The following is a 9164-nucleotide window of genomic DNA, read 5'->3' as shown; positions in this document are numbered from 1 at the left end:
TTGTTTCACCTTGCCGTAGCCTTGCTTGCGTTGCCTTGCTTTGCCTTGCCTTCCTTGCCTTCCGTTACTCTTTGCTTGCCTTCCGTGCATTGCCTAGCCTTGGGTTGTCGCGCCTTAGCCTTGCCTCGCCTGACCGTGCTTTGCCTTGCGTTACTCTTTCCTTGCCTTGCCGTGCAATGCCTAGCCGTGCGTTGTCGTGCATTAGCCTTGCCTTGCCTCACCGTGCCTTGCCTTGCGTTACCCTTTCCTGGCCTTGCCGTGCATTGCCTAGCCGTGCGTTGTCGTTCCTTAGCCTTGTTTCCCCTTGCCGTGCCGTTCCTTCCCTTACCCTTATATTGCCTTGATTTCCCTTGCATTCCTTGCCTTCCGTTACTCTTTGCTTACGTTCGGTGCATTTCCTAGCCTTGCGTTGTCGTGCCTTAGCCTTGCCTCGCCTGACAGTGCCTTGCCTTGCGTTACCCTTTCCTTGCCTGGCCGTGCATTGCCTAGCCGTGCGTTGCCGTTCCTTCGCCTTGTTTCCCCTTGCCGTGCCGTGCCTTTTGTTACACTTGCCTTGCCTTGCTTTGCCTTGCCTTCCTTTCCTTCCGTTACTCTTTCCTTGCCTAGCCGTGCACTGCCAAGCCTTGCGTTGTCGTGCCTTAGCCTTTCTTCCCCAGACAGTGCCTTGCCTTGCGTTACCCTTTCCTTCCCTATCCATGCATTCCCTAGCTGTGCGTTGTCATGCCTTAGCCTTGTTTCGCCTTGCGGTGCAGTGCCTTCCGTTACCCTTGCCTTGCCTTGCTTTCCCTTGCCTTCCTTGCCTTCCGTTACTGTTTCCTTGCCTTGCCGTACATTGCCCAACCTTGTGTAGTTGTGCCTTATTCTTGCTTTGCCTGACCGTGCCTTGCCTGGCCTTACCCTTTCCTTGCCTGGCCGTGCATTGCCTAGCCGTGCGTTGCCGTGCCGTAGCCTTTTTTCCATTTGCCGAACCGTTCCTTATCTTACCCTTGCCTTGCCTTCCTTTCCCTTGCCTTCCCGGCCTTCCGTTACTCTTTACTTGCCTAGCCGTACACTGCCAAGCCTTGCGTTGTCGTGCCTTAGCCTTGCCTCGCCTGACAGTGCCTTGCCTTGCGTTACAATTTCCTTGCCTTGCCGTGCATTGCCTAACCGTGCGTTGTCGTGCCTTAGCCTTGTTTCACATTGCCGTAGCCTTGCTTGCGTTGCCTTGCTTTGCCTTGCCTTCCTTGCCTTCCGTTACTGTTTGCTTGCCTTCCGTGCATTGCCTAGCCTTGGGTTATCGCGCCTTAGCCTTGCCTCGCCTGACCGTGCTTTGCCTTGCGTTACTCTTTCCTTGCCTTGCCGTGCATTGCCTAGCCGTGCGTTTTCGTGCATTAGCCTTGCCTTGCCTCACCGTGCCTTGCCTTGCGTTACCCTTTCCTGGCCTTGCCGTGCATTGCCTAGCCGTGCGTTGTCGTTCCTTAGCCTTGTTTCCCCTTGCCGTGCCGTTCCTTCCCTTACCCTTATATTGCCTTGATTTCCCTTGCATTCCTTGCCTTCCGTTACTCTTTGCTTACGTTCGGTGCATTTCCTAGCCTTGCGTTGTCGTGCCTTAGCCTTGCCTCGCCTGACAGTGCCTTGCCTTGCGTTACCCTTTCCTTGCCTGGCCGTGCATTGCCTAGCCGTGCGTTGCCGTTCCTTCGCCTTGTTTCCCCTTGCCGGGCCGTGCCTTTTGTTACACTTGCCTTGCCTTGCTTTGCCTTGCCTTCCTTTCCTTCCGTTACTCTTTACTTGCCTAGCCGTGCACTGCCAAGCCTTGCGTTGTCGTGCCTTAGCCTTGCCTCTCCTGACAGTGCCTTGCTTGCGTTACCCTTTCCTTGCCTTGCCGTGCATTGCCTAGCCGTCTGTTGTCGTGCATTAGCCTTGCCTTGGCTCACCGTGCCTTGCCTTGCGTTACCCTTTCCTTCCCTATCCGTGGATTCCCTAGCTGTGCGTTGTCGTGCCTTAGCCTTGTTTCCCCTTGCGGTGCCGTGCCTTCCGTTACCCTTGCCTTGCCTTACTTTCCCTTGCCTTCCTTGCCTTCCGTTACTCCTTCCTTGCCTAGCCGTGCACTGCCTAGCCGAGCGTTGTCGTGCCTTAGCCTTGTTTCACCTTGCCATAGCCTTGCTTGCGTTGCCTTGCTTTGCCTTGCCTTCTTTGCCTTCCGTTACTCTTTGCTTGCCTTCCGTTCATTGCCTAGCCTTGCTTTGTCGTGCCTTAGCCTTGCCTCGCCTGACCGTGCCTTGCCTTGCGTTACCCCTTCTTTGCCTTGCCGTGCATTGCCTAGCCTTGCGTTGTCCTGCATTAGCCTTGCTTTGCCTGAACCTTCCATGCCTGGCGTTACCCTTTCCTTGCCTTTCCGTGCATTGCCTAGCTCTGCGTTGTCGTACCTTACCCTTGTTTCCCCTTGCCGTGCCGTTCCTTCCCTTACCTTTACCTTGCCTTCCTTACCCTTGCTTTCCTTGCCTTGCGTTACTCTTTGCTTACATTCCGTGCATTGCCTAGCCTTGCGTTGTCGTGCCTTAGCCTTTCCTCCCCAGACAGTGCCTTGCCTTGCGTTACCCTTTCCTTCCCTATCCATGCATTCCCTAGCTGTGCGTTGTCATGCCTTAGCCTTGTGTCGCCTTGCGGTGCAGTGCCTTCCGTTACCCTTGCCTTGCCTTGCTTTCCCTTGCCTTCCTTGCCTTCCGTTACTGTTTCCTTGCCTTGCCGTGCATTGCCCAACCTTGTGTAGTTGTGCCTTATTCTTGCCTTGCCTGACCGTGCCTTGCCTGGCCTTACCCTTTCCTTGCCTGGCCGTGCATTGCCTAGCCGTGCGTTGCCGTGCCGTAGCCTTGTTTCCATTTGCCGAGCCGTTCCTTATCTTACCCTTGCCTTGCCTTCCTTTCCCTTGCCTTCCTGGCCTTCCGTTACTCTTTACTTGCCTAGCCGTGCACTGCGAAGCCTTGCGTTGTCGTGCCTTAGCCTTGGCTCGCCTGACAGTGCCTTGCCTTGCGTTACCCTTTCCTTGCCTGGCCGTGCATTGCCTAACCGTGCGTTGTCGTGCCTTAGACTTGTTTCACCTTGTCGTAGCCTTGCTTCCGTTGCCTTGCTTTGCCTTGCCTTCCTTGCCTTCCGTTACTGTTTGCTTGCCTTCGGTGCATTGCCTAGCCTTTCGTTGTCGTGCCTTATCCTTGCCTTGCCTCACCGTGCCTTGCCTTGCGTTACTCTTTCCTTGCCTTGCCGTGCATTGCCTATCCGTGCGTTGTCGTGCATTAGCCTTGCCTTGCCTCACCGTGCCTTGCCTTGCGTTACCCTTTCCTTGCCTTGCCGTGCATTGCCTAGCCGTGCGTTGTCGTTCCTTAGCCTTGTTTCCCCTTGCCGTGCCGTTCGTTCCCTTACCCTTACATTGCCTTGATTTCCCTTGCATTCCTTGCCTTCCGTTACTCTTTGCTTACGTTCCGTGCATTTCCTAGCCTTGCGTTGTCGTGCCTTAGCCTTGCCTCGCCTGACAGTGCCTTGCCTTGAGTTACCCTTTCCTTGCCTGGCCGTGCATTGCCTAGCCGTGCGTTGCCGTGCCTTAGCCTTGTTTCCCCTTGCCGTGCCGTGCCTTTTGTTACATTTGCCTTGCCTTGCTTTGCCTTTCCTTCCTTTCCTTCCATTACTCTTTCCTTGCCTAGCCGTGCACTGCCTAGCCTTGCGTTGTCGTGCCTTAGCCTTGCCTCTCCTGACAGTGCCTTGCTTGCGTTACCCTTTCCTTGCCTTGCCGTGCATTGCCTAGGCGTCCGTTGTCGTGCATTAGCCTTGCCTTGCCTCACCGTGCCTTGCCTTGCGTTACCCTTTCCTTCCCTATCCGTGGATTCTCTAGCTGTGCGTTGTCGTGCCTTAGCCTTGTTTCCCCTTGTGGTGCCGTGCCTTCCGTTACCCTTGCCTTGGCTTGCTTTCCCTTGCCTTCCTTGCCTTCTGTTACTCTTTCCTTGCCTAGCCGTGCACTGCCTAGCCGTGCGTTGTCGTGCCTTAGCCTTGTTTCACCTTGCCATAGCCTTGCTTGCGTTGCCTTGCTTTGCCTTGCCTTCCTTGCCTTCCGTTACTCTTTGCTTGCCTTCGGTGCATTGCCTAGCCTTGCGTTGTCGTCCCTTAGCCTTGCCGCGCCTGACCGTGCCTTGCCTTGCGTTACCCCTTCCTTGCCTTGCCGTGCATTGCCTAGCCTTTCGTTGTCGTGCCTTAGCCTTTCCTCGCCAGACAGTGCCTTGCCTTGCGTTACCCTTTCCTTGCCTTGCCGTGCATTGCCTAGCCGTGCGTTGCCGTTCCTTAGCCTTGTTTCCCCTTGCCGTGCCGTGCCTTTTGTTACACTTGCCTTGCCTTGCTTTGCCTTGCTTTCCTTTCCTTCCGTTACTCTTTGCTTACCTTCCGTGCAATGCCTAGCCTTGCGTTGTCGTGCCTTAGCCTTGCCTCGCCTGACAGTGCCTTGCCTTGCGTTACCCTTTCCTTGCCTTGCCGTGCATTGCCTAACCGTGCGTTGTCGTGCCTTAGACTTGTTTCACCTTGTCGTAGCCTTGCTTGCGTTGCCTTGCTTTGCCTTGCCTTCCTTGCCTTCCGTTACTCTTTGCTTGCCTTCCGTGCATTGCCTAGCCTTGCGTTGTCGCGCCTTAGCCTTCCCTCGCCTGACCGTGCTTTGCCTTGCGTTACTCTTTCCTTGCCTTGCCGTGCCTTGCCTAGCCGTGCGTTGTCGTACATTAGCCTTGCCTTGCCTCACCGTGCCTTGCCTAGCGTTACCGTTTCCTTGCCTGGCCGTGCATTGCCTAGCCGTGCGTTGCCGTGCCTTAGCCTTGTTACCCCTTGCCGTGCCGTGCCTTTTGTTACACTTGCCTTGCCTTGCTTTGCCTTGCCTTCCATTCCTTCCATTACTCTTTCCTTTCCTAGCCGTGCACTGCCTAGCCTTGCGTTGTCGTGCCTTGGCCTTGCCTCTCCTGACAGTGCCTTTCTTGCGTTACCCTTTCCTTGCCTTGCCGTGCATTGCCTAGGCGTCCCTTGTCGTGCATTAGCCTTGCCTTGCCTCACCGTACCTTGCCTTGCGTTACCCTTTCCTTCCCTATCCGTGGATTCTCTAGCTGTGCGTTGTCGTGCCTTAGCCTTGTTTCCCCTTGCGGTGCCGTGCCTTCCGTTACCCTTGCCTTGCCTTGCTTTCCCTTGCCTTCCTTGCCTTCCGTTACTCTTTCCTTGCCTAGCCGTGCACTGCCAAGCCTTGCGTTGTCGTTCCTTAGCCTTGCCTCGCCTGACAGTGCCTTGCCTTGCGTTACCCTTTCCTTGCCTTGCCGTGCATTGCCTAACCGGGCGTTGTCGTGCCTTAGCCTTGTTTCACCTTGCCGTAGCCTTGCTTGTGTTGCCTTGCTTTGCCTTGCCTTCCTTGCCTTCCGTTACTCTTTGCTTGCCTTCCGTGCATTGCCTAGCCTTGGGTTGTCGCGCCTTAGCCTTGCCTCGCCTGACCGTGCTTTGCCTTGCGTTACTCTTTCCTTGCCTTGCCGTGCAATGCCTAGCCGTGCGTTGTCGTGCATTAGCCTTGCCTTGCCTCACCGTGCCTTGCCTTGCGATACCCTTTCCTGGCCTTGCCGTGCATTGCCTAGCCGTGCGTTGTCGTTCCTTAGCCTTGTTTCCCCTTGCCGTGCCGTTCCTTCCCTTACCCTTATATTGCCTTGATTTCCCTTGCATTCCTTGCCTTCCGTTAATCTTTGCTTACGTTCGGTGCATTTCCTAGCCTTGCGTTGTCGTGCCTTAGCCTTGCCTCGCCTGACAGTGCCTTGCCTTGCTTTACCCTTTCCTTGCCTGGCCGTGCATTGCCTAGCCGTGCGTTGCCGTTCCTTCGCCTTGTTTCCCCTTGCCGTGCCGTGCCTTTTGTTACACTTGCCTTGCCTTGCTTTGCCTTGCCTTCCTTTCCTTCCGTTACTCTTTCCTTGCCTAGCCGTGCACTGCCAAGCCTTGCGTTGTCGTGCCTTAGCCTTTCCTCCCCAGACAGTGCCTTGCCTTGCGTTACCCTTTCCTTCCCTATCCATGCATTCCCTAGCTGTGCGTTGTCATGCCTTAGCCTTGTTTCGCCTTGCGGTGCAGTGCCTTCCGTTACCCTTGCCTTGCCTTGCTTTCCCTTGCCTTCCTTGCCTTCCGTTACTGTTTCCTTGCCTTGCCGTACATTGCCCAACCTTGTGTAGTTGTGCCTTATTCTTGCTTTGCCTGACCGTGCCTTGCCTGGCCTTACCCTTTCCTTGCCTGGCCGTGCATTGCCTAGCCGTGCGTTGCCGTGCCGTAGCCTTGTTTCCATTTGCCGAACCGTTCCTTATCTTACCCTTGCCTTGCCTTCCTTTCCCTTGCCTTCCCGGCCTTCCGTTACTCTTTACTTGCCTAGCCGTGCACTGCCAAGCCTTGCGTTGTCGTGCCTTAGCCTTGCCTCGCCTGACAGTGCCTTGCCTTGCGTTACAATTTCCTTGCCTTGCCGTGCATTGCCTAACCGTGCGTTGTCGTGCCTTAGCCTTGTTTCACATTGCCGTAGCCTTGCTTGCGTTGCCTTGCTTTGCCTTGCCTTCCTTGCCTTCCGTTACTGTTTGCTTGCCTTCCGTGCATTGCCTAGCCTTGGGTTGTCGCGCCTTAGCCTTGCCTCGCCTGACCGTGCTTTGCCTTGCGTTACTCTTTCCTTGCCTTGCCTTGCATTGCCTAGCCGTGCGTTTTCGTGCATTAGCCTTGCCTTGCCTCACCGTGCCTTGCCTTGCGTTACCCTTTCCTGGCCTTGCCGTGCATTGCCTAGCCGTGCGTTGCCGTTCCTTCGCCTTGTTTCCCCTTGCCGGGCCGTGCCTTTTGTTACACTTGCCTTGCCTTGCTTTGCCTTGCCTTCCTTTCCTTCCGTTACTCTTTACTTGCCTAGCCGTGCACTGCCAAGCCTTGCGTTGTCGTGCCTTAGCCTTGCCTCTCCTGACAGTGCCTTGCTTGCGTTACCCTTTCCTTGCCTTGCCGTGCATTGCCTAGCCGTCTGTTGTCGTGCATTAGCCTTGCCTTGGCTCACCGTGCCTTGCCTTGCGTTACCCTTTCCTTCCCTATCCGTGGATTCCCTAGCTGTGCGTTGTCGTGCCTTAGCCTTGTTTCCCCTTGCGGTGCCGTGCCTTCCGTTACCCTTGCCTTGCCTTACTTTCCCTTGCCTTCCTTGCCTTCCGTTACTCCTTCCTTGCCTAGCCGTGCACTGCCTAGCCGAGCGTTGTCGTGCCTTAGCCTTGTTTCACCTTGCCATAGCCTTGCTTGCGTTGCCTTGCTTTGCCTTGCCTTCTTTGCCTTCCGTTACTCTTTGCTTGCCTTCCGTTCATTGCCTAGCCTTGCTTTGTCGTGCCTTAGCCTTGCCTCGCCTGACCGTGCCTTGCCTTGCGTTACCCCTTCTTTGCCTTGCCGTGCATTGCCTAGCCTTGCGTTGTCCTGCATTAGCCTTGCCTTGCCTGAACCTTCCATGCCTGGCGTTACCCTTTCCTTGCCTTTCCGTGCATTGCCTAGCTCTGCGTTGTCGTACCTTACCCTTGTTTCCCCTTGCCGTGCCGTTCCTTCCCTTACCTTTACCTTGCCTTCCTTTCCCTTGCTTTCCTTGCCTTGCGTTACTCTTTGCTTACATTCCGTGCATTGCCTAGCCTTGTGTTGTCGTGCCTTAGCCTTTCCTCGCTAGACAGTGCCTTGCCTTGCGTTACCCTTTCCTTGCCTTGCCGTGCATTGCCTAGCCGTGCGTTGCCGTGCCTTAGCCTTGTTTCCCATTGCCGTGCCGTTCCTTCCCTTACCCTTACCTTGCCTTGCTTTCTCTTGCTGTCCTTGCCTTCCCTTACTCTTTGCTTACCCTCCGTGCATTGCCTAGCCTTGCGTTGTCGTGCCTTTGCCTTGCCTCGCCTGACCGTGCCTTCGCTTGCGTTACCCTTTCCTTGCCTTGCTGTGCATTGTCTAGCCGTGCGTTGTTGTGCATTAGCCTTGCCTTTCCTCACCGTGACTTGCCTTGCTTTACCCTTTCCTTCCCTATCCATGCATTCCCTAGCTGTGTGTTGTCGTGCCTTAGCCTTGTTTCGCCTTGCGGTGCAGTGCCTTCCGTTACCCTTGCCTTGCCTTGCTTTCCCTTGCCTTCCTTGCCTTCCGTTACTGTTTGCTTGCCTTGCCGTGCATTGCCCAACCTTGTGTAGTTGTGCCTTATTTTTGCATTGCCTGACAGTGCCTTGCCTTACGTTACCCTTTGCTGGCTTGCCGTGCATTGCCTAGCCGTACGTTGTCGAGCCTTAGCCTTGTTTCACCTTGCCATAGCCTTGCTTGCGTTGCCTTGCTTTCCCTTGCCTTCCATGCCTGGCGTTACCCTTTCCTTGCCTTTCCGTGCATTGCCTAGCTCTGTGTTGTCGTACCTTACACTCGTTTCCCCTTGCCGTCCCGTTCCTTCCCTTACCTTTACCTTGCCTTCCTTTCCCGTGCTTTCCTTGCCTTGCGTTACTCTTTGCTTACATTCCGTGCATTGCCTAGCCTTGCGTTGTCGTGCCTTAGCCTTTCCTCGCCAGACAGTGCCTTGCCTTGCGTTACCCGTTCCTTGCCTTGCCGTGCATTGCCTAGCCGTGCGTTGCCGTGCCTTAGCCTTGTTTCCCCTTGCCGTGCCGTTCCTTCCCTTACCCTTACATTGCCTTGATTTCCCTTGCATTCCTTGCCTTCCGTTACTCTTTGCTTACGTTCCGTGCATTTCCTAGCCTTGCGTTTTCGTGCCTTAGCCTTGCCTCGCCAGACAGTGCCTTGCCTTGCGTTGCCCTTTCATTGCCTGGCCGTGCATTGCCTAGCCTTGCGTTGCCGTGCCTTAGCCTTGTTTCCCCTTGCCGTGCCGTGCCTTTTGTTACACTTGCCTTGCCTTGCTTTGCCTTGCCTTCCTTTCCTTCCGTTACTGTTTCCTTGCCTAGCCGTGCACTGCCTAGCCTTGCGTTGTCGTGCCTTAGCCTTGCCTCTCCTGACCGTGCCTTGCCTTGCGTTACCCCTTCCTTGCCTTGCCGTGCATTGCCTAGCCTTGCGTTGTCGTGCATTGGCCTTGCCTTGCCTCACCGTGCCTTGCCTTGCGTTACCCTTTCCTTGCCTGGCCGTGCATTGCCTAGCCGTTCGTTGCCGTGCCTTAGCCTTGTTTCCCCTTGCCGAGC

Source organism: Macrotis lagotis, unplaced genomic scaffold (genome assembly GCF_037893015.1).
Source record: "Macrotis lagotis isolate mMagLag1 unplaced genomic scaffold, bilby.v1.9.chrom.fasta BILBYCTG373, whole genome shotgun sequence".
NCBI lineage: Eukaryota > Metazoa > Chordata > Mammalia > Peramelemorphia > Peramelidae > Macrotis > Macrotis lagotis.
This window is presented reverse-complemented; position numbering follows the sequence as displayed.